At 44.2% G+C, this 6,642-nt stretch overlaps 1 long non-coding RNA gene across 12 annotated transcripts; it reads left to right on the top strand.

The window, feature by feature from the left end:
- The first annotated feature begins 6 nt into the window (after positions 1 to 6).
- Positions 7 to 5,492, top strand: LOC123168231 (uncharacterized). 12 transcript variants are annotated; one of them, XR_006484258.1, is made up of 6 exons: positions 7 to 231; positions 690 to 755; positions 884 to 1,060; positions 1,160 to 1,479; positions 1,746 to 3,995; positions 4,748 to 5,492. It is a non-coding gene; the product is annotated as an uncharacterized lncRNA (long non-coding RNA). The 12 variants fall into 12 exon arrangements; XR_006484257.1 differs by having other exon boundaries at positions 4,704 to 5,491; XR_006484249.1 differs by lacking the exon at positions 4,748 to 5,492 and having other exon boundaries at positions 1,160 to 1,283; positions 1,427 to 1,479; positions 1,746 to 4,675.
- Positions 5,493 to 6,642: the final 1,150 nt, after the last annotated feature.

Genomic DNA, 6,642 nt, shown 5'->3' with positions numbered 1-6,642 from the left:
TGCGGCGGAGGCTAGCCCAGATCCTCCTCTTCCAGCCCATCCTCTTCGTCACGCACAGTGGAAAAGGTTGGCCACGACGGTGCTAGCTCGAGCTCCGCCACCCCATCCCCGGCCGTTGTTTGTTGATGGCAGGCCGAGCTCCGCCTCCACGCCCTGCGGAGTCGGCCCGATGTGTTGGGATTGGACCTCGATGGCGTCTGCTCCCGATGGGACCTCAACGGCGACCTGCAGGTCCGGCCTCTCTCTCTCTCTCTCTCTCTCTCTCTCTCTCTCTCATCCCTTCCTTTTGTTGTACGCTGGGAACACTCGGCATGACATACACCCACTGATTGGTGCTCTCTCCCCAGTGAGATGCCTACTGGATACTTATCTAAATAAGGTGCCTGGCTGTAAATTGAAACCAGAGAATGTCATGATGCTGCTTCTGTAATAGGACATGATAGCTTGGGAATGTTCACAGCCCTTTTGTTTCACGAACTGATGAAACTGTATCTCAGATACATGTACAACTTCAGAAACAACAATAATGATTGGTTTGATTTACCATTTTTTTTCTGAGTGTGGTTCGATTTACCTTGTTGTTCTGTGCAACTTAGTTTTTCGTAGGCTGAAAATTAATTAACAGTGGTACATACGTAGATATTTAGTTACACTAGCTGGACAAATTAACCTTGGCATCATATTATCAGGTGTCAAAAGCTATGTGACAAGAATTAGGTGGCATGACAGTGTCCAAAATAAAGCGACGACATAGAGTAAGTAACAACATGACTTGAGACGACCGAGTTAGATGCCACATCTCATGATACTAAACACTTGAGTGCGATGGTGGCCAATTTTGATGGGATGTGTGTACCTGACATTATCGTGATTACTTACTCAGTTCCCGGCCTCATTCGTGCCGCCGCTCGAGCCGCACGGCGTACCACGCCCCTCGGCGGCATGGTGAGCAGAAGCAGCAAGCACTTATTGATGATCGCCTTCTTCACATTTATGGCCGGCCGGACCGACGAAGGCATATGGCTACGTGGCGGGCGCTGCAAGAAGCTATTGTTTTGAGGTCGTCAACGCGGAGTCACTGCAACTAAAATTAGAATTATTTGGTGTCCGGGCAGCACCTAGGTCTGTCATTGAGGCTTCTCTTTCTCTTGCGTTGCAGGTTGATTTGACTTTGCACATCGTCTGCGTCCTCAGTGATGTGCCAAGCTCCCATTTATGTGATCTTTGCAAGTGAGGCAGAGAAAGCAGGGACAAAAGTCGGCAACCACAAGGAAGGCGCCCAAGTACGCTCTATTTTGTTGTCACCATTGTAAAATCTTAAACGCAAGAGATAAGAGAATTTTGGCTGAAACCAAGCTCACTGACGTATAGATTAATTTTGCTTTCATTGATGCTGATGTAATTGAAGAGGGCACATTGGCTGCAGGCATCGGGTGCCGGAAAATCGAAAGCAGAGAGCCTTCTTTCATGCAAGAGAAGGTTAGCACAACTTTCAGAAACTTGATATGCCAGCTCTTTGTAACCCAGTTAACCCTTTCATTCAGGCTCCCTAACTTGTGTCTCTCTAAATCATCATTTGTGCATTTGTTTCCTGCAAAATCGATTAAACATGCAGCATAGTAAGTTCGTCAAAATGGAGCTGTCGCTGTTTTCTGAAAAAATAAATATGATGTAACTATTGGCTTGAGTTTGCTTCAGATACTTTTGTAATGTCAATTATATGATTGCCTCGATCATCTTCCTAGGTGCAACTCTTGATTGGTCTGGATCCATATGGTATTGTTAAATCGGCTGGCAAGGTTGCCTTTATCATTGACAATGACAAATATGTGAATGGCATCGAATGTTCCATTCCAGTTTTGATCAAAAGTGTAAGCAATCTCTATCTTCTGGCACCAGAGACTAGATCTATTTTCTGTAATGTTCATTAAGAGAAGAGTAGATTATTTCAGGGAAACTGGATCGGCACTGCTCAAGAAATTGATGAGTTGTTCCTAGGCGACGCAGAAGTGTGCAGCTCATCAATCTTTTAATAACTTCTAAAATTTCCTTCTCTTAGCAGCTACTAGATTTCTGAATATGAACATTAAATTGCACTTCCCGACCCCAGAAAATTAAAACCAGTCCGTTGATCTCGTTACGTGATACCTGAAAGTTTGAAGGAGGCCCTCCATTGAACAGCTGGTCCATCGGGAGGCGACTTCCCATTGGCCAAGGAGGGCCATCGCATGCTTGATGTCATCTTCACAACCCCCATCCAGGATCTTGGTATGCGTGTAAATGGAACCCTGTTACTTCTCAAGGATCTAAATTTGACATGATAATTCAGTAACTATTTCTCCAATGGAGGTTTAGCTGGTTTGCCTTCGTCACCCCAACGCTACACCATGTTTATTTGGTTTCTGATGACCTCCCGTGCGACATTGCTGGTATGTTTTGCCTTCCTGCTGTGCTTGCAAGCATTTGGCATCTACTGCAATCTTGAGATGATGCATGTGCTGCCTAATTTTCTACTACTAAATCACAAAGCCATGTTCCGATTACTGGCAACAAGAATCAACACGATAACTCATTCTGTTACATGCTCTAAACTATTTTATTGGAGTTTGCTAATTCCATGTACTGGAAGCAATAGCCTACAAATTTGATCACTATGCGTAGCGTTTTTCCTTCCAATGGATTATCATGTTCCAACAATTTCCTACAAAAGCCAGTATGTTTGTTCGCTCTACCAGCGGTTCTTTGCATAGTTGTATGCTTAGAGAATATTATAGTGGATTGTTAGCCAAGTCTTATTTGTGACAAGGTGCTAAGCTGCCGAGGTAATTGTACACCTAAACTGATTCTACATATTAATTACATATATGCAAAAGAAAAAAAATTACTTTTCCTTTTCAAATTCACTAACTGGGAACATGATAGTGACCTGGTTGTAGGGGCCGGGTGTGTGCTTAATCTCCTCACCCACCTCAGTTGAGGTCTAGGAACTGTTTGGGCGCACCCTTATTCAGTATGTACTGAATTTTACTTGCTATTTTTTAATCCTATTAAACCAAGATGCCTTTTCTGCATTGTCACACATTGATACTCCTATTTGAAGGACCCAAGAAAATTCAGCATTTGTACTACTCCGTTTCTTAGTAGTTATGCTCTTTTTCTGAAATCGAAATAGTCAAGTACAAAAATAGTGTTGATTCTTCTCCTTTTGTTAATGATTTGTTCTAACTATAACATTAAAGTGAATCGTATTTATGAAACTGTCCCAATTGCAGAACAAGTTGGCATGGAGCAATCTGTTCTAAAATTAATGTATCCATGTGTTACTGCCAATCAGGTGTTTTCCTTCCTTTCTTTTGCTGAAGCTCTATATGAATTGTTCTCTGCATGTAAGTGGTCCATATGGATTTTTAATATATTATGCTATGTACAAGTGATCGTTCTATGTTTGCAGGTTAGGTATGATGGATAGTGTCCGATTATGGATAGTGGTCCATAAGGATTTTTAATATATTATGATGTTGTGTTATGTACGAAAACAATTATTGTGATGTTGATGCAGGCAATTATACAAGGAAAATAATTGTTTTTGTCAAAGGTCTTGATTTCTGTGGTGGGCGCTATGATACTCCTAGGCATCCTCTATATTGAACGCTTCAAACTCTGTGCAAGGAGGGTTATTAAATCCAAACTTTGTTGTAAGTGTCTGATTCCGTTGTCATATACCCCATTTGTGTTTTAAAGAAGATTGTATATATACTTATGCCTTACTTCAGTTTCTCATGTAATGTTTACCATAGTGTGCCTGGTACAGTTTCAATGATTATTACCTAAGCCATTTGGTTTTTATAATTCTCACTTGATGATGCCAACAGTTCATCAATTCCACCTGAATTTATCTGCCTGATCTTGTAGCTATCACTAAGCTTTGATTGCTTGCAATTTTAGGATCAGTAGCAAGCTGATGATGCAGACCACTACTGGGTCTCGACTATTTGGTACTAATTCGAGTTTTATTTACTGAGAAGTATTCTCCATTATGCACAATGCATTTGGTTCTTATAGCAGATTTAATACTATGGAGTTGCTATATGGGATTATGAACAAAGTAGATTTGGGAATTTCTCATAGATTATAGTGATGTTACATAAAGCTGTGCAATTTATAAATCAGACCAATTACTTACTTAGAAATGCAAATGCTGGCTTCTTCAGTGTATCTATATTGTACTATATAACCTCCTACTACTACTACTCGTAATGTGGTAGATAGTCAAAATGCAAATACATTGTTTGTGCTTCCACACAACTATCTGCTCATTTATTACCACCTACACTACTATAGCTGGGGGTACATGCCAGAGAACACATCGTTTATACCATAGTGTGGGACACCATTCTCATGTTCTTTGGAAGTTCGTTCAGAGTATTCATGATTTGGGTTTATGTAAAGGTATCTGGAAGAGAACATATTATTGATAAATGATGTGTGATGCATCGTTCGGCGCCCCACCTGGCAGCCTATTTAGAAAAGGAATTAGAATTAACTTCATTTGTCTGTACTTAGAAGAATAGATGGCAGAATAGTTGCAGGCTTGCTTTCTACTAATCAGTTTTATTTTACACTTTAGGTAGCTCATCTATAAGTACTCTGATGACAACATGTTGATATTACGATGCTACTAATACATTGAATTTTTTGAAAAGAACACGATGTCAGGATCTTTGACAGAACATAATTTTGCGGACAGGGAGTTTGAGGCTATCATTGATAAGGTATCCTGGAGAGTTGCAAGATTATTGTCTTGTTTTGAATCATGTTCCTATCGGTTTCTTCCTGCTGAGAGCGTATTATGTGGGCAATGTAATCATCATGCTCTACAGCTCTGTTTCCTTGAAAATTGACCCTGTAAATTCATGTTTTCCTAGAACTGATCCTGTAAATTCTTCCTTTATTTTAATGAAGTTTGGCGCCAGTCTCTTTGAGATAACAGCACATTACAAACTATTATTAGGTTGCTACTGGTTGTGGTTAAGCTCATCAATTTTGTTGGAGGCCAGTAATGTGCCAAACACAATGCAAAAAAGAAATTAAAATGGGCGCCACCTATCTGGCACCGCAAAGCTTCCGCCCAGGCGGGGCACCAAGGGTGCGCCCCAACCACTAGTCTTAATATAAAGAACGCATTATAAAGAGCGTATTAGCACAAGGTGAATGCATGCAAGCAGAGACTCGCAGTTCCTTCCTCCTGGCATAGGAAGGGAGGGCCCCTTTCCCTGCTCCACCTGGGCGGGCAGACACGCATGCACGTACACCATGCTACCGTGCGGGCAGCTAGCTAGCTCTCTCCCAGTTCCAAAACCTGCCTGTCTGCACATGCTTTGAATGCGGAACTTGACAGGAGCTGCGCCCTTGCAGTATCCATTTCTTCGCTCGCTTCCTGCCTCACCTCGCGCATTCAATTGTTCCTCCTCCTTCCCCACCCCCTTCCTGCCGTGCATGCATGATGCATGCGATAACCGAAACCAACGGCAGTATAAACTGATTAATTAATCTACCTTATGATCTGATCTCGCCAGCTAATTACGAAGCTGCTCGTCTCAGCGGGAGCCGTGGTTGATATATGTGCTCCGTTTTTCTGTTACCTGTTGATATGAAATCAGTTAAACTATTAGTGGAGTACGTGCGTGCGTGCGCGGCGCAGGTGAATGGACAATAGATGGCATAATATTGGTGCGCTTTCTGGGAGTCAGGAACAGCTGTGTGGAAAAGCCAAGATGATCCTGCTGCCTTGGGCGGCCGGGGCCAGGCCGCGAAGACGAACGGATCGAGTAGAAATATGGAATGCACAGTAGTAAAATATTTTGCTTGCCGTCCTAGCTAGCTAGCTACTCTGCTGCAAACTGCATCCCTACAGCTAGCTTAGCCGGCTGAGAGAAAGGGAGAGAGAGAGGGAGATGCGTCGAGGGGCATGGGCGGCAGAGGAGAGAGGAGAAGAAAGGGCATCATGCAGTGTAGATTGGACGATCGCGTGTGCACGAGCGTGCGGCCCGGCCGGGCCGAGTCGTCTCGTCACCTCCGTCCGCGCGCCGCTCTCGCACGTGGCCATTCCCCTGCCCTCCCCTGCCCTGCACCGCGGCGCGGCAGCTGCAACCCATCCCCCTCCTCCTCTCCTCTCTGGTCCGAGCTGCGCTGCCATGGCAGCAGCTCGGCTCCTGCCGTGCCGCGCGCGGTGAAATAATTAAGGCCGCCTGCCTGCACCCAACAAACCCTTTCCCCTTCCCCATCCCGGCCGGCCAGGCGCCGAGCTCCAGCGCCCGGCAACACCAACAGTGCGCGCCAGATTTCCACTGCACGCTCTGTCTCCCTGCTCATCCCTCTGCCCCTTGGATCTCTTCAGGTACCCTCGATCCGTCGCTTGAAACCAAGCTGAATGATCCACCATCATATAACTTCCTTTCTACATTGGATCTTCGGTAATTCCCTGAAGCATCTTCACGAGTTAGCAGTAGTCTTTGTTCATCAGCTAGATGCACTATGTACGCTCCACAGTTCAGGTCACGATGGCATACCTCTTTTTTAAGTTCGACATTTGGGCATGGACCCACTTTCAGCGAGCCAGCGAAGGTACTGCCACGTACAACC

Source organism: Triticum aestivum, chromosome 7D (genome assembly GCF_018294505.1).
Source record: "Triticum aestivum cultivar Chinese Spring chromosome 7D, IWGSC CS RefSeq v2.1, whole genome shotgun sequence".
NCBI lineage: Eukaryota > Viridiplantae > Streptophyta > Magnoliopsida > Poales > Poaceae > Triticum > Triticum aestivum.
This window is presented reverse-complemented; position numbering and strand designations above follow the sequence as displayed.